The sequence below is a fragment of the Polypterus senegalus genome, chromosome 7 (assembly GCF_016835505.1).
Source record: "Polypterus senegalus isolate Bchr_013 chromosome 7, ASM1683550v1, whole genome shotgun sequence".
NCBI lineage: Eukaryota > Metazoa > Chordata > Cladistia > Polypteriformes > Polypteridae > Polypterus > Polypterus senegalus.
In genome coordinates, this window is record NC_053160.1 from 149,233,957 (window position 1) to 149,255,748 (window position 21,792).

The following is a 21,792-nucleotide window of genomic DNA, read 5'->3' on the forward strand; positions in this document are numbered from 1 at the left end:
ATTATCTAATTGTTTAAAAAGAGGTGCTCTATAGATGTATACTAACACTCAGATTTATGCTATATAGACCTGTCAGTATTTAAATAGAGTTTTATTTTAGAGCTTGCATGGGGTGGTGGGCAGGGGAGTTAACTAATTTTCACTTATTTCTTAACAGTTTTTGCCAAACCTGGGGACTGGCAATTTACTTTAACAACCCCGTTGAAAGCACTGGATGATTGATTGTGATGCTTTCTAAACACAGTAGTTGCCACATGTAATTCCATGGCTGAACCATGTTCTCTTTCACCTCCTAATTATGAAGCGGGGCCAGGGTGCCTTTCTGTACTTTCTGCCACTCTTAGTTTATTGAGATTCCTGTTCTTACTTCTGTAATTCAAAGACCCATTTTACATGGTCAGTAATTTTGTTCTTATGAAATAATCTTCTTTGTACCGATGACATTTGTGTTGGAGACACAGCAGAATCACATGTGCACAGACACAGCACACAGAAGTGTACACATCCCTAATGTGCTCTCCTTTGCTGACTTCATCAAACTCATTATAACAGATGTAATGGCATCAGTAAATGAGAGCTTCCCACATCGATGTCATTAAACTCTTTCCTTTTCTTATTGAATTTAATTTTGCACATAGATCATGAGACATTATCATAATAAATTGGATAATGAAGTTTGTACTTACATTAGAAATCCAGGTAGATGTTGTGTATTTCTGAGCTATGTGAAATGCCCATGGTATTCTAACATGAAAAATATTTAGATGTATTTAACAAAGTTTCCCAGTTATATATTTGGTGCCAAGCTTTTATACATGACCAATAGTTGAGGTTGCCCTCATGGAGCCTGATGACAATAAACTTGAGTTGACTTCATTTGATTTGAAAAAATATAGCAAGTGGCTGCTCTGGAAGAAGCAGCTTAAAGAACTATCACACTGGAAGGTATTTTGAAACATGTACATATCAGAGCTGCTGGAAAGATCTGCTTGTGTGTGCTGGACTGCTAGTGACACAATACAGTGGCTGGTTTTGATTGTACTATTTGTAGGAGTCTTTTTATGTTGTTCATTGTTGTCAACTTGAAAAATATGAATTTCTATTCCTTGAAAAAAAGGTAATCTCTAAGTTATTAAATCATTTAAAATCTTTCCTTCACAATTACTTTTACAATCATAGACAGAGTTCAAGGAGGCGCTGGATGCACTACTGGATGTTACACAACAAATCACCAGTAAAGTTTTTTTAAGGCCACAGCTAATATAAATATGTTGATAATCAATCAGCATGATAATTTAACTCATTCTACCTAAGCAACACTTTTTTACATGTCACCTACCCCATAAAACAGAGAAACATCCATCTGTTTTCCAAAGCCCCTTTAGTTTACTGTTTCATATTTAGCATGAGGGAGGTCACTTCCATATTTAACAGAACCTGTGTACATTTTAATAATAAGAATTTTTTAATACTGTAAGTGTTATACAGTGATCCCTCGCTATATCGCGCTTCGACTTTCGCAACTGCACTCCATCGCGGATTTTAAATGTAAGCATATCTAAATATATATCACGGATTTTTCGCTGGTTCGCGGATTTCTGTGGACAATGGGTCTTTCAATTTATGGTACATGCTTCCTCAGTGTGTTTGCCCATTTGATTTCATACAAGGAACGCTATTGGCAGATGGCTGAGAAGCTACCCAATCAGAGCATGTATTACGTATTAACTAAAACTCCTCAATGATATACGATATGCTTCCCATGTGGTGCTTGATTGTTTGCTTTTCTCTGTCTCTCTCACTCTCTCTGACATTCTCTGCCCTGACGGAGGGGGTGTGAGCACAGAGGCCGTTTGCCTAGAGGATATGGACGCTCCTCTAAAAAATGCCGCTTTATCGCGGTGCTTCGGCATACTTAAAAGCCCAAAAGCACGTATTGATTTTTTGATTGTTTGCTTTTCTCTCACTCTCTCTGACATTCCCTGCTCCTGACACACATTCCTTTGAAAAGAAGATATGTTTGCATTCTTTTAATTCTGAGAAAGAACTGTCATCTCTGTCTTGTCATGGAGCACAGTTTAAACTTTTGACTAAAGGGTGTTATTTCATGTCTAGAGGGCTCTAATAATATAAACAGTGTGGGAGAGTTTATAAGGGCATAAAATATATAAAAATAACTATACAAACATATGGTTTCTACTTCGCAGATTTTCATCTGTCGCGGGGGGTTCTGGAACGCAACCCCCGCGATCGAGGTGGGATTACTGTATAGTAACTTTGTACAAACAATTTATGATATGCAATTTGGGATACGATGTAAATACAGCATGTACCATTATAGCTGTGACTTTGTAAAAATGCAATTGTTTTAATGGTTTGTCTGGAAGCCTAAATGTTAAACTCTATCTATGGTTACTTAAATAAATAACAAAGAAATCAACTTACAGATACAATATATCAGGATGATTATGATTCAGAACCACAAGTATGTTAGCAAATAAAGAGACACTTCAGTCCATCTACCTTTTTTAACCTGTTTAAAAATCTACTGTCATCCTGTTGTTCTAAAAGAGGGATGTCAGCCGCCTGGCGCCCTGCCCGGTGTTTGTTTCCTGCCTTGCGCTCTGTGTTGCCTGGGATTGGCTCCAGCAGACCCCTGTGACCCTGTAGTTAGGATATAGCGGGTTGGATAATGGATGGATGGATGGATGGATGTCAGACTCCAAGAGGGCCATATTGGCCGCAAGATTTCATTCCAGCCACTTCTTTTCCTACTTCCATTAAACATTTCTTTTTGATTTTTAGGACTCATTTTTGTTAATTGGTATTTTCCCTTATAAGCAGTCCTTTGTGTATATCATACAACTTCAGTTTCAACAAAATAGTTGAAAAGAAAGAAAGGTGAAGTTCTGACAAATATTGATCTACTCTGGTCTGCAAAACAATATGTCGGCACTCTTATAAAAATGGAAATCAATGGTTTTGGAAATGCCTGGTGTAACAGAACGAGAGCACTAACAAGTAATCAAATTAACTAAACAAACTGTCTTTTTTTAACAAACCAATATTCTCAGACATGTTCATTTCTAAGAAAACAAACTTTTTAATTATGAAATTGGTTGGAGTGAAATTTGCTACCATTTAAATTTCTCCACTTAATAGGTGATCTGTTGGCTTGCTCATTTTTGTTTGAACTCTATTTAAGGAACAAATAACTCTTAAAAGGTCTGAGTTGTAAAGGATAAGTCAATGAATTACCAGCAGTAATTTGCCTCTTTTCTTAAAGATGTTTGACATACAGCCCAGCTCAGATATTTGCCACAGATACCGATTTCCTTCTTTACAATTATCTGATTTTCATTTTCTATATTCCATGTACTTTGCTAGACCCTCTGTTGGGTGTCATGAATGGACATTTCACTCTTTGAACTTATAGTAACCTAAAGATATATAATATTTTATATTATTTTTTGTTTTTTCTGCCTACAATGGCACATATTGCAAAGGCAATATATATGACTGGTGTCAGAGGGGGACTTTTTTTATATACTGGGTGGTTTCGTTTCTCTCTTAGGCAAAGGATCATGTAAATATTACATTTAAAAAACAGTAGATGAAGACCCAATACGCATACATTGCTGGGACCGGGGTGAGAAGTTAAAAGGCAAATTTCCTGGGTTGTCTACAGGGTATACTGTACAGTAGGTATTTGCCGTCATGCAAAATAATCACCGCTCTGAAGTTTTAACTGCTTAAATATACAAACAATTCAAAATTGTGATAAAAGAACTGCTCCTTCCTTGGAAAATGCTTGTATTTACCTAACTTAGAAATGAACATGTCTGAGAATATTGGTTTCTAATCAGCATATGTGTACTCATTGATAGTTGGTAACGATATGTTTTGTTAACCTGTGTTTACATTATTTGTTAAACCCAAGAGATTTGGATGTGCCATTGTTTATGATGATCTAGACAGGGACTGAAGGAGATTTAAACTTCTGGGCAGGAGAAGGCTGGGAGTAAGGTACAGACCACTGAGAATGTTGCCAAGACACTCGCACAGAGCACAGGGGCTCACAGGCAGACGAGGGTACATGGCTGGTACGACATGAGGCACAAGAACGGCAACACTTACCTCCAGGGAGAATGAGGTAATTGCACAAGAAGACGCCGGTTGTGGAACCAGCGAGCGAGGGAAGCCACATGGAAGGACCGAGCAAAGCTGGCAGATAAGAAGTGAGGCGAGTCTAGGTCACAGTAACACAAGGAGCCCAGAGTGGAAAGCTGGACAATTAATTGTTGGGGTAACACAGTGCACAAACTGGACTCAACACCACTAAAGGTCGTATCCTTCATTTCATGTTTTTAGTGGACTTTTAGAGTATGGACTGTGTGCTTTCCTTTTTAAAAAAGGGTTTTTGTCACCTGATATTGTTAGACTTTTATGTTTGTTTATCTTTTTAATGTACTTTATATTGTCTTGTGTAATAGAAGATACTGTTGCTTTTCCTGAAATTTCTGCTGTGTCTTTCATTGTGTGTTTATTTACCGCCCAATTTAGAAACCTGTGCGCAATTATTGGTCAATTTCAAGAGTTCCCAGTCTCTTAATAAAACTGGGGGTCGTAGACGGATATTTTAATGGTGTCTAGATCAGAATAATTGTTAGTGTGACCAGACACATGTCCCACTGGAATAAGCTGAAAATCATTCTCTATTTTATATGGCATAGTGGGGAAGCGCCTTGCCCAGGGTTTGTTTCCTGCCTGAGGTTCAAATCCTGGTCTTTACATGAGCAAGTCATTTCACCTGTCTTTACTCCTTTGAGGAAAACAAAAAAAAATGTAACCAATTGTATCTCAAATGTTTTAAGTCACCCTAGATAAAGATGTCAGACAATTTAGTAATAATATAGCATCTTTAACAGTAAGTATCATTATATTGTGCTGTTGAAAGCAGTTAAAAACATTATTAGTAAGCATATGCATGTTTATATTTTGTAGCTGAAGAGTCATAAGAGTGCAGCATGTTGGCAGATATTACCAAAAGGCATAAGACATTAAAAGAAAACCTGGCACTATTAAAACGACAATTAACTTGATGGTCCCATCTGTAGTGCACTCGTTTTATTGGACTTCAATTATTGGCACTTTAACATATACAGTATGGCCCACTGTAGCATTTTAAACCACTGAGTCTTTCTGCTAAATCGCACACAGACACATCTCCAGCAAGGGACCACCCTCACTGACAGTACAGATGGGAAAAATGTGTTTTTTAAGGATGGATTCAGAAGCCACCCTCAAATTCAATAATGTTTTCGCCTGTTAATTGCCACACTTTGAACTAGGTTACTTTCTTTAGATACACAGCAGCTCAAAAGTTAAAAAAAGGCATTTTAGTTGCCATTTAGCTATCCTCTCATTAAAAGAATGACTCAGTGCCCTTATCAACAGCAGCTACTCACTTCAAGCCATTCACTCCAGGGAATTTGGACAGTCTTTGGTTTATTTGGTTGTCCTTCTTTTCATTTCAGATCTTAAGTGCTCTGTGCTGCAGTTCAGTCAGAAAATATTGCTTAAAACTGATAAGCTGCTAACCAATTTTATGATAATTGGCCCTTTTAAAATATAGAATAACCAAGTTCTCACAACTGATCTTCCACAATTAATATCTCATTAAATTCCTGCTTAACTGTTTAGATAATGATTAGAAACTCTCCAAGTGTAATGTTATACCTAAATGGACGTCCTTGTTTCTGTGGTGTATCTCCCATGCAGGTAAACTGGCTGACGTGGTTTGTGAAGAGGGGTGATGATGCAGTTCCCCTTCATTTTGGGCATTAAAATATGCAATTCTTTGTTACTGGCTTTGTTTCTTTGTGTGGGATTTTTGTCTTACCCCAAGGTTATGCACTCACCATACAGGGAGGTATGGCATGGAGCCATGCATGGCATGATTCTGCCCTCCCTGAAATGCAAACCAAGCAACTTCACTGCTTGTAGAGCTACAAAACGTGTTATCATAACATGAAACTTAATTTCCGGAGTTTTCCTAAACAGTTTAACCAATTGTACTCCATATGTTGTGAAATATTATAATATACTATATATCTTTTTTACACAATATTCACTCATCCGCTTCATTGTTATGCACCTCTGCTCCCTCACTTAAAAAGGCGCCAACTAAATATTTCCCAGCCTTCTGCCTCTACTTTTTTATGTACATGGCATACATCTACTTTATTCACACCTCACCTCAAATACTTTGACCCAAAATATGTCAAGTCACAATAATTACACTATCTCTCTTACACACCTTTATCCACTCAATATCTCTCTTGTATTTCTCTTACCTCCAAATGTAGACCTGTAAAGGGCATCAAGTCTAGGAGAATTAGGAATTTTCTTTACCACAATTGTGGAACAACTAGCTATTAAAGGACCACCCAGCAGATGAGGTGAATTTACACTCCTTCAGCAAGGTATTAGCACCAACTGTGCACCTGCGTATCCATGATATCATCTAATCAGCCAATCATGTAGAAGCAATGCAATGAATAAAATCATGCCGATACAAGTCAAGGGCTGAAGTTAATGTTCATATCAAAACCAGAATGAAAAAAAAATGTGATCTCAGTCATTTTAAACGTGGGAAGATTTATTGGCACCAGACAGGCTGGTTTGAGTATTTCTGTAACTGCTGATTTCCTGAGATTTTCACTCATCAGTCTCTATAGTTTAATTTAAAAAGGTGCAAAAAAACCAGAAAGCAGCCAGTGAGCGTCAGTGAAGTGGATGGAAATGCCTCGTTGATAAATGAAGTCAGAGGAGAATGGCCAGATTAGTTTGAGCGGACAGAAAGACTATGGCACCTCAGATAACCCCGCTGTACAAGTGTGGTGTGCAGAAAAAGCACTTGAGAATTCCTAATACGTCAATCCTTGAGGTGGGTGGGCTACAGCAGCAGAAGACCACAACTGGTTCCACTGCTGCCAGAAAAAAACAGAAAGTTGAGGCTGCAGTGGGCACAAGTTCACCTAAACTGGACTGCAATAATGTAGCGTAGTCTGCTGAGTTCTCAGTTTCTGCGGAGTCACACAGGCGGTAAGGTCAGAATTTGGCACCAACAGCATGAATCCATGTTCCCAACCTGCTTTGTGTCAATATTCCAGGACGGTGGTGGTTGTTTAATGATGTAAGGAATGTTTTCTTGGCACAGTTTATGCCAATAAATTGTTTGAGTCCCACAGTCTGTTTGACTATTGATTATGACCATGTGCATCCCTTCATGACCACAATTTACCCATCTTTGAATGGTTAATTCCAGCATGATAATGCACATGTCACAAAGCAAAAGTCATCTCAAGCTGGTTTTATGAACATAACAATGACTTTACTGTTCTTCACTGGCCTTCCCAGTCTTCAGATCTAAACCCAGTAAAACACCTTTGGGATGCGGTAGAAGGGGAAGATTTTCAGCATGAATGTGCAGCTAACAAATCTGCAGGAATTGTGTAATGCAATCATGTCTACATGGACTAGCATCTCAAAGGAATGCTTCCAACATCTTGAGGAATCCATCCAATTGAGGATGTTTTTAGAGAAAACGGAGACCCTACAAAAAATTAGTATAGTGTTCCTGATAATTTTCTCAGTGAATGTACAAGTAGCTTGTTTTTCCTTATAGTATTTAGCTTTTTGATTACAGCAGTAAGCCTAGGGTTAAAATCCCTTCACCCAGCCATTTATTTTTAGGACCTGCTTATCAAGATTCAGAGTTGCAAAAGCCAGGGCCTTTGATAGAAACAGGTTTGCTTACACTCTTTCCACTGAATGGATACAGCTTAGTCATGTCAGTCAGCAGGTGAACTCTGGTTCAAATTAGTGCCTCTACTTATTTCTTTTTGATTTTCCTTTAAATATAAAGGCAGGTCGTAAAAAAAAAAACATACCATGTATACTTTACCTTTAAGGTCAGATGAAAATCTCACTCAAACATACCATCTGCCTGGAAATGATTATATTGCTCTTGAAAATTAAAAACACAGTGCGATATTAAGAGTTGTAAAAACCAGAACCTTCATGATGTCTCATTCAAAACATGCACATTTTAATTAAAGAAACATTATTTCTGCTTAATTTGAAAACTTGAAAGTACGGCATCTGTGGTAATTTCGGAAACTTCTCTGCATAATGTTATTAGACTGAGCTCGCTAGATTTCTCTCTGTAATATACATGGTACATACAGAGCGATAAGCACTTGATGACATACATGAAAGGCTGGCTTGGAAGGCAAGTCTGAGTTGCCTATGGGTTCTTTATTCTTCTATTATAGTTAGCTTCTCCTGTTGTTTGGGACACAGCAAATATAAGCAAAGTACAAACGAGAACATCCTACAACTTGTTTTGCAAACACAAAACACACGTACATGGCACCCCTGTCTATAGTGGTTCATTTACTGAGCCGACACCTCTGTTTAGTACGAAGGCTCTTTCTTCTCTGCTAGGGTCTTGCTTACTCCCGCCTCTGTTCTGCCTCTGTATTTAATGCATTGCTGAGGTGGTTTGTCGTGTGGTGGGTGTGGTAATGTGCTGTATCAGTGCATGCTCCCACCCCCTCCTCATTACTGGGAAACCCACCACAAATTATATATAATGTATCAAGCCTATATAAAAAATATGAACTAAGTATGAAGATCTCATTCATTAGATAGGGGCTGTATAAAACTGGCATAGCCTGCTGCTTATCAAATGTGACTTGAAAAAGTGAAAAAAGCAAAAGCTAAAACACTTGGAAGTGAACCTTTACAACTCTTAAAACTTCGACATTTAAAACAAATAATTTGCTTAAATCCACAGAGAGTAGAACACTGACTATAGCATAAATATACCTTGTGAATTGTTCTCTACTTAAAACAGTTGAATTTTCTTAATTTGAAATGCCTTGGAGAAACAAATGGCGCATGATCTTTTGTTTGCTCACATAACCTTTGCCAAAGACATCCCAGCTACACGATCGCAAGGCCACACACAAGCATACAGCACTGCCAGATACAGTAGATGCCATACGTGATGTAGCAAGATTAACTCTGTGTCTTCTTTCACAGTGCAGAAAAATTATATACATCCTATAGTTATTTTATTATTATTATTATTAATTAATTTGTGATTTCTTATGTTATATTCAGAACGACATGGCCTAGTGGCATAGAGTAACAATGACCCGTGTAAAGTAAGCATTAATGTTATCTTCATTTGTTAAATTCATCCTAGTTAAACATTTGAATAATAAACAATACTAATCTCTTTCTACTAGTTGCCATAACATGACGTTTCATTTCTGTTTTTAATGCCTCTTTATTACTGGTTCTTTGTCTTAATTTACAGCTTCACCTCATTAGTGTTAAAAAACACTAAAGTTCTCTCCGACTTATTTTTCGATTATTTGACATATTTTTTTGTTAGCAGATTCGTATGTGGTTTTCTGCAAATTCTGCTTTCATATGCTAGCTTTATGTTGTTCATCTCAGGGTAATGATAAAGCAGTGATACATTGTAGTAGTATACGGTTTATTAAATTAAAGCAGAATACAGACATTTTTCTATCATTTAAGAAGTGTGTTTATTAGCAAAATAAGGTCACATTGCCCAATGTTTTAAAACCATGACATCTATATTCCACAGTAATACTTAAAGACATTTATAAAATTGTGCCAACGAACAGTTTTAATACTTGTGAAATGCATAAGGTTTATAGTGCAATATAATTTAGCTTAATGACTGTATTTAAAAGTATTGCACAGCTTATCCCATAATATCAACGTATTACTTAGTGCTAACTTACGTAATGGGTATTATTTAGCTGTTTATAGGTAATTAGAGGGTCATTTAACGGCAGTATCTCATTATCATGCACAAAGCAGATTTACCAAAGTTAGAACATTAGGAATGAAATTCTGTTATTGTGCTCTTATATGTGCTATACATAGTCAGCATGTTATTAAGGCAATAACAATAAAACAATGTGTTAGTGACTAACATGATATCAAAACTGATTTTTAAATACATTTTTTTATGCAGTGCATTTTTCATTGGACAGTTTAAGGCATTAACCACAAAGCATTCAAGTGATATTTTATATGATATATCTAAATATACCGTAGTGTGATGAAGGGCACCATATGGACCAGAAATGCATTCAGATTAATGTACTTCAGGGCAAGAGTTGTATTATAATTTGCACTAGAGGTAAGTGTACTGCCAGAAGCAGCAACACTGCTAGTGACACAAGGGCACCATTGACAGAAGGTGATATATGTCAATGCAGGCAACGGAGTCCTGGAGTTATCTATCAGTGGGGAACAAGGAGCCATATCCTAGAGGGCCTTAGACCAGTAGGTGGCAGCAGAGAGTCCACCGCCCTGTGCCTCTGGAATTCAGACAGCGCATCTCAAAATAGAAGACCACTTATTACAAAAAAAGTGATTGAAAGTAATAGCTTACTAAAAGTTTTTATTCATGACATCAGTCATTACATTATTCTCAACAAAATACTTGAAAGGAAGAAACTATGAAAGCAGCCTAACTTCATCTTCTAATTGAATTATATAGTTCAATATACATAGTTTGTTTAATAGGCATCAATTATAATGAATCTTAGTATATGCTGCCACAACACTTTCATCAGATTATCACAGAAACAAAGATCAGACACAGACTGGATGTCAGTAAATATGCACAGGTAATGTATGCATTTTGCAAAGAAAAAAATGATTACCAAACAATAAGAAAAAAAAACCATTGAGTTGAAAAATCTAGACTAGAAGCTTATACAAAATTACATATATCAAATTCCCAAGCAAAAATAAATAAATAAACAAAAGCTTTGGCTACAGGCATACTAATATAAATTTTGTATGTGGAATTACTTATGGACAGTACAGATGAATATATTATATATAGATATATGCACTACTAGCCGTCCCCCGCATGCTTCGCCCGCATAGAAGTGAAACAGGACAGTGAGGACTGCTCCGTCTGGCTCCCTACTCCTGACGTCATGCTTCCTCCTCCCCTTGGCCCACAGCCTCTGTCACAGATTAGCACGAATATATCACTCCTGCAAGTGAACTAAGATACTTAGCATGATGACAGTGGTCGCAAACTCAAGCAGAATGTTCAAGCAAATTCTAGAAAAAAGCCCAATCTAAATCCGTTAAGTAGTTCTCTCATTCGCTAACTAAGCGGATATAACCTATGCCCCGAGGCTGGAGCGGAAGTGAGGAGGGCCCAACCCCTTCCCCTCAGCCTGCTGCATCTCTCTCCAATTTGGGCAAATAAATCAGTACCCCAAGCGAACTAAGATACTTAGCGCAATGACAGAGGTCGCCAAATCAACCGGAATGTTCAAGCAAATTATAGAAAAAAACCCAATCTAAATCTGTTAAGTAGTTCTCTCGTGAAAAGCGGACGGACAGACATACACACAGACAGAAAGACAGACAGACAGACAGATGTTGGATTTATATAGATATATATATATATATATATATATATATATATATATATAGTGAGCACCCCAAAAAGAGACAGACGCCCCTGGGAAAACCACAACCCCTGAAACACTGACTACCCTCACATTGCTCCTTACCCTTGCGCTATAACGCGTAATATAAGCCTCGCGCGGTACTCCGCCGACTTAAAAGCCTTGCGCAGCACCTGTCAGTTTTGGTATTGATTTGTTTTGCTTTCTTTCTCTCTCAGACTGCTTCTGCTCCTGACACGTATTCATTAGAAAAAGAAGAAACTTACGCTTCCCTTTAATTGATAAACGAAACTGTCATCTCTGTCAAGGAGCAAGTTTGAAGCGACAAATGTTTGTTTGCAGCGTTTGAATAAAAATCCTTCTTCTTTCCACGACCTTGTGTGTCTCTGTGCAAATCTCTGACCCAAGCATGACATTATATATATATTATATATTATATGTGTTGGCTGGGATTGGCTCCAGCAGACCCCTGTAGTTAGGATATAGTGGGTTGGATATATATATATATATATATATATATATATATATATATATATATATATATATATATATATATATATATATATATATATATATATATATATATATATATATAGTGGCTTGTTGTACCCACAAAGCTATATAGCAAATATTCTGCACAAAGTCCTACTTGACAATAAAAAATGAACTTCCAACAGACTAAATCAGCCTCCACCACATGGTACTCTGAGATAAAATCTTTACCTAACCTTATTTTAAGATACCATCCTACCATTATACATTATTAATAATACATTTTACTTATATAGAGCCTCTCCCATGCTCAAGGCGCTTACATTGTGACTCAAGACACTTGAAAGCAAATACAATTAACGTGTTGATCTGTGCCTGATTAGCATCTCTGTAACAGGACTGCTATTTATTCAAAAAGGTGTTACTATTTGTAGATTGCCCATCACTATGCAGTTTCTCACATGTACACCCAAACCTGCTACATCTGGGTTTGCTTTGCTGTAGAGACATAAGAATGCATTAGACCATGATTTCAACAACTCTGTCTCTGCGCACTTTTAAATCCATTCAGTTATGGGTTTTGGTGAAGTAGAGCCTATTGTGTTAACACTGAGAACAAGGCAGGATGCCCCAGCCTTTGAAAGAAACATATTGTGTGCTTAAACTACCCTCTGTGTTGCTTGATGGCCATTATACTATATGCTTCAACTGTGGAGATGTTCCTACTTGTTGACATTGCTCAGTCGATGGGGAGAAGAAATTTATGCAATGATTCTTAAGCATTTCAAGTAGCGGTATGGAAATGTTCATTATTTCCAAGGCTGCAAACATATCCTGTATTCCCACAGTGGTCCAATATTAGGGCGGAGCATTTTAAGCAATCAGACAGACTGATGGTCGTTTGAAATGGTTTAGCTCATCTATCTTCATATACTGCAGTCCACATAAATCAAATAAATGGAATGGGGAATTCTTTACTTAAGTGACTGGCATTAGGGCTGAACTGTACACACACACAGACATTATTGGTTTGGAAGGCAATGCAGAAACTTGAGTAGAGTGAATGTTGTTTAGTTTATTATCCAAGGGTGATTGCACTGATTAAATAATCTCCCTGCTGCCAAACACCTCTATGTGATAGTTCAAGACATTAGATCAAATTAAATAGTGTTTAAAAAAGTATATACTGTAAAACATTGCCTTATTTAGCCTGGTTATAATATGAATAGCTACTGTAAAAATTATTTTCCAGGCAATTTACTATAGGTATATCTTTTAGCAACACTTTATATAGTTTTTCAATAAAAAGTATTTAGAGTGCAATTAATCAGTAATTACTCTACCATGAGTAACTGCATAGGTGAACTGCTCATTATTCTCTCTTATGTACTGCCTGATTGTGTCCTTACCTGCACTGGCACTTGAGATGTTCACTAAGCACACAGTAATAATGTCTTATTAAACTGTAGTCAAGCTGGAAATTACTGAAATATTACAGTGAAAGTGCAGGTACAGCTTACTTACTACTACCTACTTTTTTAAGCAGGAGTTAGTGTATGGCGTCCGTTTATCTGCTATGTAACTGTATATTTCAGGCTCCATGGTTAGCACAGATCTTGCATTCTCTGTTTTAAAACTGCACTCAGCTGCTCTTTGTGTGCCGATTGTACAACCTCTCTGTGTTTGCAGTTCTCTGTCTTTATTACTGATACTTGTTCTTAGACTTAATTTGCAGCCTCACCTCTTTAGTGATAGCAAACAATAAAGTTGTCTCTGACTTATTTTTTGATTATCTGACATATTTTTTGTTAGAAGATTCATATGTGGTTTTCTGCAGAAAGTTACTCTGGCTTTTCTCCCACATCCCTAAGATGTACTGTATATGCTGTTTAATCAGTGGCTAGATATGTGTGAGTGGACCCTAGTAGGCTAATATCCTGCCCAAGGACTGTTCCTGCTTTCTACCCAATGTTGCCAAGACAGGCTCTGGTTTCCTGCAAACCTGAACAAGAATTTGCCAGTTATAGAATGCCAAGTGTGTTATGTCAAATCCAATAGCCAGATGAACAACTAGAGAACCCATTTATTTCAGACAGATTATTAGAGGTATCAGCAGTGAGCTTATGTATGATAAAGATGAACAAACAAATCTAACTGGAAACAGATAACCACTACTTTAATCTAAGCCTTCAGATGGCCAGAAGTGAATATGGAAGAATATTGGAAAGATGCGGCATATATTTAATTCTTGTGTAAATGGTTACGAATTTCATGAATAGGAAATGGCAGTTTTACATGATTTAATTAAGATGCAGAAACAAACCCTCCCTTCGTTAATGAATGTAATGGCTAAGTTTCATGTTGTTCATACTGCTTCAGTTTTAGGAATTCTTTATTTTTAGAATAAAGTCTTGATACATTGTATGCAACTAACATATTGTTACTTATCAATGTTAAAACCATATTAAAGTAAACTGATTAAAGTGAAATCAAAAAATTGATCTGCATATGTGTCTGGTGAGTCAGCATAGTGGCACAGTGAACACTTTGAAAAACCATGCCCATCCTGTCTGTATGTAGCTTGGACATTCTCTCTGTGTCTGTGTGGGTTTTCTTACTGTTGCTCAATTTTTCTTCCGACATCCCCTAAAAACATTTGAGGCACAGTAGGTTGATGAGTAACTCCAAGCTGGCCCTTGTGTTAGTTGTGAGTGTCGATCTGTACATGCTGTGTAATGCACTGGCTCCTTGTGCACCCTGTGCAGGGCTTCTTGCCTTGTGCCCACCATTATCAGGATAGGCTCAGGCCTCCCATGATCATAAAACGGATCCAGTGGATTTGAGAATAAGATGAGACCTGCATGTGGTTTTTAAATGGCAGTGTTGTTTAAATATATTCTGTTATATTCTGGAAGTAGTTTTTCAGAACGGAGTTTGAACAAACTTTTTCCATATCAGATGACAGAGAAAAGAGAAAGATGGAAACAGCTGTTTAAAGTGTGCTGGAATAAACAAATGTTAAGGTCCTTAATCTTACACAGTGTTTGGAAGGCCTTTTAAAGAAAGACCTATAACATTTTTTAATGAACATGTTTTTAGGTACGTTTTAGGTATAGCACTACTTTATATTCTTAATTGTAGTCATGAATCAAAAGAGATAATACACAGTGGTGCTTAGGTAACTCTAGAGGCAAGCCAACATTTTATAACTTTACTGTGCCAGTGTGCATTGGATCAGCCTGGGGACATACTGAGCATCTGGATGATGATCAGTCACAGCACCAGGGAAGCTGGGGTATACATTTGCCAATTTCATATATTACAATTTCCTCCAGCACGCACAGTAAAATGTAATATAAACGGGGGTGTAATTTCAAATATTTCGTTATAATAAATTAAAAAGTAGATAAATAAATTGAATTTATTGTTGTTTTTAATTTATTCTTACAATTCACATGTAGTGCCAACATATTAATTAATTATTCCTTACACCCCATATATATAGTATACAACACATAAGGTAAAAAAAAAAACATAGCATAACATTCTCCGGACCAGTTCAGAGTCACAGGGGGTAGTGCCTATCAGTGGGACATACAAATATCAAGCAAATGTTAATTCATTGTGATGGTGCGTCCAATGCTGCCTCAAAGGTCCCTGACCCCTGCAACCCTGAGTTTGATCAAGTTGCTTTGAGAATGTTATATCGTATTAAATCAGTGCTCTTCTGTGTTTGCCTTGTGAAATTAGGAGGCATATTCAGAGATCACGGACAATGTGCAGAGGCTACATTGGTTCTTAAATTATTTTTAGTCATTTTTTTCTTCAGCTGTCTTTCAAGATCTTTTACACTGCACTGCAAGTCACCTTTTAATTAGAGTTAAAGGTAGACTGTTAAATTTAAAAACCTAATGCTTCTCTGTGTAAGAATTCACTCATACTCTAGCCTCCACAGAAATTTCAGACAATGGACTTAATTTATGGCATGTCATACACAGAAAAAGTTCTCCAAACTGTCAGCTGTGAGTGGATTTCTATGTTACGTGGCATTGCTGCCAGCCTTCTATAAAGTAGCATGATTACAAGGCAAGGGGGCCATGGTGGCACAAGATTTAATGCTGCTCCCTCACAGCTCCAGGAGACTGGGTTCAAATCCAGCCCAGTCACTGTCCTTGTAGAGTTTGTACATTGCATTTTTGTGGGAGATTTTTCACAAGGTTAACTGTTGAATATCCATTGGCTCTGTCTATGGGTGGTTGTGTACATTGGCTTCAGCCTACATTAAAAGCCCACAATTTCTTCAAGGAGTATGATTTTTACAATTTTAGAATGCTGTATATGCCTGCTTTTCAAATAATGTAGATATTGTTTGTTACTTTGTACAACTAACATATATCCAAGCCCCAATTCAACTCCCAGTCTCTTAAGCAGCAGTATAAACAATCTCACGATGCCTGGAAAAACAATTTGGATTACAAGATTCTGCTTCTTTATTCTTATAATAGATGGGTTGAAAAGTATTCTTTTTCTTTCTGCCTTTCCCAAACTTTCAATAACTTTCAAGAATGAGTGGTGGGGATACCAATTATCGAGAGTACAAGGTTTGTTTTTATCAAGGATTTTCCCTGAAGTACACAAACAACTTTAACTTTGGAAATAATCAGAGAAGATGCATGAGGGTGGGATATTAGAAGAAGAATGAGTTCACCAGGGGAGTTAACTTCACTGGTGACTACATGCACAGTTTAGATGTAGATAAAGAAAATGCAGATAATGTGTGTTCAGGACAGCTAACAGAAAATGATTCATCACACAGATGGAAGTTTGAAACAAACTGCTTATTTGGGTTCCTGAAACACACATCCTGCTTATTGGTTAAACTAACAATAAAAAAGCAGACAGCCTCAAAGGTTTTCACTTGGTTTTTATATTTAATACTTTCTTATATATAGTACTTTTTCCTATGATAGTTTTAACAAATGTCCTAATTAGAAAACCATTCCTGCTTTAAATTAATATAAAGATAAGGCAGGTAGTGACTTCAGTTACCTCTAACAGGATGTGCTAATAGACCTCTACAGGGCCTAAGAAGACCCTGAACTAACATAGCAAATGCAAGAAGGAAATACTTCTATGAAATGCATTATCCAAGCCACTACAGGGCACACTGCAGTTTCAGTATAATAATGGGGTGGGCAGCCTAGTTGAACTGTTCCTATCTAAGACTTTCAAAGTATGGGGGTGAAGGAGAATCTGAGCTTTTTTACAATGTTGTGATCTGGGTGTCCTAAGCACTAAAAAGTTCCAAAGTACGGAGACCCAATCACTTCCAGTAATGCCCACTAGATAGGATATCACCCCCAAATCCCTGCTAGTAAGCACCCCGGCAAGCACCAAATCATTATAAAATAAAAGATGAAAAATGTATTTCAATAAATATTAAGCTCTGTGGAGTCCATGGTGAATGAAGTCCCAATGCAGAATCTAAAGCATGGTCAAAAAACAGAGCAGAAGGTTATAAAATCCAGAAAAATCACTAGACATAAAGATATTTACCAAATCACAATAATTTGCCACTCCAGAGCACATTCACAATGAAGTGCCAGGAACTGTGGAAGACCCATTAGATTTATAGGGCAGTTCATGGCAGTGATTGGCAAACAGTCCCAACTAGTAAGGGCCATCCACAAAACACATTGAAGATCACAAAGGCAGCCTAAGTACATAGGCAAAACCCAAAATAAAGAACGTGCAGATAAACATACATATATGAATCAAAAATGAACAAAAGGGATATAGAATATGCATTTGAATTACAACCAGGGAAGAAACCCTGGCTGAGACATGACACACAGTATGTAGGTTCCAAGAATGTACTTACTTGGGTGTATCAAGAAGCGGCGACTGGCCTGAGCACAAAACAGAGGCGAGCCAATGGCAAGGGCTCATCTAGTGGGAGGAAGCACAGACCACCAGGTGGTGGAGAAGGAGTATACTGGTCTAAAGTGACCAGGGAGTGATGGTGCAGTACGGTGGGTAAGTGGATCTGCCACCCCATGTGTTAATTAGGGATCTGTACAGAGTGACTCTGTGCAGCATAAGTTCATTTTGTTAAATATTGTTAAATACCTTTAAAATTCTGATTTTTATTTTAGTATTCTGCTGTGTTTTGTTTTCTCTCTGTTGTGTTTAACATTATTTACGATGAAACCCCTCTATATTTTATCTTTTCAGAATCCATGGTCTTTATTTTGCTCCCTATCACCTACCATAGTCACTAGATTATTAACCAAATTTCTTCCTTGTAACTGAATGCATTGAAGCATTCTGCAAGATATTCAGCAAAGCTATGTCATTTCATACATTGGACAGAATCTTTTTTAGAAATGTTAAGAATTATTTCAAAAGTATTTTTAAAGCAAAAGCAAAGCATGATGATCAGAAAGTTGGTGAAAAGCATATTAAATAAAATAATTTTTATGTGCATTTTGCTCTTTACTAATTGTCACTTTGTATTATTTGGAAAAAATACATTAAGGATAATGTGACAGATGGCCAAGGCCATTGCCCGGCCAGGACGCCAACTGGGTGGAAGGACTGAGAGAGAGAGAGAGAGAGAGAGAGAGACCATATTCAGGACATCATCTCCCCTGAGATGTTAGAGGGCAGCCCCCCCTGGTTGCTGCTGCACCACAGATCCCCGCAGGGCATGCTGGGAGTTGTAGTTTGGAGCAGCCCAGTTGGGCTCCATGGGCACCGCCAGAAGGTGCTGTAGGTGCAGCTGAGTCCTTAGAGGAACCGCTTCTGCCACATCTAGAAATACAGCATGAAGAAGGTCAAGAAACACCTGGAGCACTATAAAAGGAGCCGCCTTACCACCAATTGAGGAGCCAGAGTCAGGTGGTGGAGGACAAAGTTTGTGAGATGGAATGGTGGCAAAGAAGAGAGAGAAAAGGACTGTGCTTATTTCTGTTTGGTGCTTAGTACTGTGCTGTGTAGTGGGGAGCTAAAGAAAAATGCTTCCCCACTGAAGAATAAAAAACGTTCTGTGTTGAAGTTGTGTCTAGCCAGTCTGTGTCGGGGTTGAGGGAGCTGTATGCCCCTTGGTGGACCACAATACCAAATAGGAAAGTGGGATTTAATTAAGGAATTAAATGAGGACACTAATGTACACAAATCTAGAAGACCAAATCACGCCCTGTTGTATTTGGGACTTTACACAATTACAGCAAAACAGAATTGTCCAATTGAAGCAAGAGTTTAGTTAAATCTATACTTTCACATAGGGTTACCAGCAGCAGATGAGAATTCTTGTTCTAGTAAAATTCTTACAAATACAATAAGTAGTACCTTGTGGTGGGCTGGCGCCCTGCCCGAGGTTTGTTCCTGCCTTGCGCCCTGTGTTGGCTGGGATTGGCTCCAGCAGACCCCCGTGACCCTGTGCTAGGACATAGAGGGTTGGAAAATGACTGACTGACTGACAATAAGAAGCCTATTTAAATATGAAACTGCTAAATACTAAAATAAATTCTTAAGTAAATTTTAAATAGTATATAAAAATGACTATGGGAGTATAAAAAGAATAGCAGCTAAAAGAATAAAAATGTTATTGATGTATGGATATTTTTAACCATGATATTGAGATGTTTTTGAACTGCCTGAAAGGAGAGTGTCAGCTGTTTTAAGCTTGTTGAAATGCTTTCTTGAGAATCTGTTAAGATAATATGCACGATACTCATAAGCTCATCCCTCGCAAATGTAGACAAGGTAATTTTCTAAATGGGCGCCTTGGGATTCTGAAATCACCATTAAAATGGTTCTCCACAGTATTTTTGATAATTGATAGTTCTTTTTTAGCAAGTTGTTTATCTTAAAATATATTTTATGGCAAAAAGAGTATCTATATACAGTACATCATGTATGCCACTTCTGAATTTTTCCCCTGACACTTTCTATTTAGGAAATGAATGTAAACAGTTAAATATTTATTTATTATATTTTTTTGTACTTGTGAGTGCAAATGAATTGACTGATTGCCCAATAAAGTGAAAAAAAGCTTTGTTTTACTTTGCAACATTTCATCTCACCTTAACTCACTTTAAAATGCTTTTGTCTACAGCATTTATGAACTCGGTTTGAATTCAGTCCTACAAGGTAAAAGTCCTGGCGACTTTGGTTGAATATGGCAAACTTGTGAAGCTTACCTGCCATTGAAGATAAATGATGGAAACCAACATGTTTCCCCAGTTACATATTTCTGAATTGGCATTTCAAAAAAAAGGAATGATTTTTGGCAATGTTTAAAATATGACATCATGATTTTTCCTAATTGTTTGGCCTTTTGTTTTTTTGCATTAGAAATTATAACAAAATACACAATGTGTGGGCATATTTGCACATTTATGTGGACAAACAAATGCTGCAAGAGCAGAACATCTTTGTTCAACCATGTCTAATGCTGAATGGCTCAAATGGCACTGGTACCATCTCCTTGGTACCAAGTTGTCAAGCCACAGAAACCTCTTCCTATGCGTCATGTGGCAGCCTCCAGTTGTTTTTAAATCTTGGTAGATGCTATTGTCCCTTTGCATACGCGTATACACCACTGAACAGCAGATTCTGTGGCGCTGATGCTGTAAAGCGTGCATGAACTTAAAAATATAAAGCTGAATGAATTAGTAGGAAAAAAGAGTTCATATAAAGCATCAGTGCTGTATAGTAGATGTCACAATGCCATTTCATTTACAGTAATCCTAACACGCCCCTCCATTACTTGCTACATTGCTGAATGTAGTAGAAATCATGTTCAAGAAAATCTGCGATTACTTTAATAAGAAGCACAGCTCCATTTATGCTATTTTACTTATCAGCCTATCTCTTGCAGAATATCTTCTTGAACTATTCTGGACAGGGCAAAATAGTTTCCAGCATAAAAAATATGAAGCTAATATTGAACAAAATATTATGAAATAAATATTTTTTATTCAAACACAAAAAAATGTACAATATGTGAAATACCAACTGATATAAATAAATCTGACTTTTGTTTGTGAAGCGCTCTGAATGACTCCTGGTACCGGGATATTATTATTATTGAAAAGTTTCCAAAAAAGGACAGTAGCAGGGCTGTGATCAGATTTTCTATTGATCCTGACTGACAGTCCAGCAGCATTTAAATTTGCTTCACATGAATGACCACTTATGGACATAGTTTTCTGCTTTGTAACTGTGCACAATAACCAGACTGTTATGAAGCTAAATGAATGACTGGTGTATTGATGCTGAAAAAGCTGGAAGGCAACTCGAAATAATGCGTTTTCAGGCGACGTTGACTTTCTTTTTCTTTCTTTCTTTCTTTTTTTAAGCAAGCACAAGAAAGAAATAACTATGTACATAAAAAGCAATGTGTTTTGGGGATAGATTAGCTATGCAGAATGACGTCTTCAGATTTGATTGTGAGTACTTGTATACACATGTAAAATATTTATTAGTTTTGTCTAAAGAAAACCAACTGCAGGCAGAGCTGTTCTACACTTCTCTAACAGTGAGAACAGGGTGTCATCCGACGTGAAGCCCAGCCTGCCTAAGGTGCGATAAAGTTCATGTAGTGCCAAGTCCCTGGGTCCCCATGCACATCCAAGTGCTTTATTTGCTCATGCTATTTACTGCATGTAGGTTTTCTTTTCAGCCACTTATTTTCTAGTTCCATATTATGGCTATTTTATATCCAAGTACTGTATTTGGCTTTCCA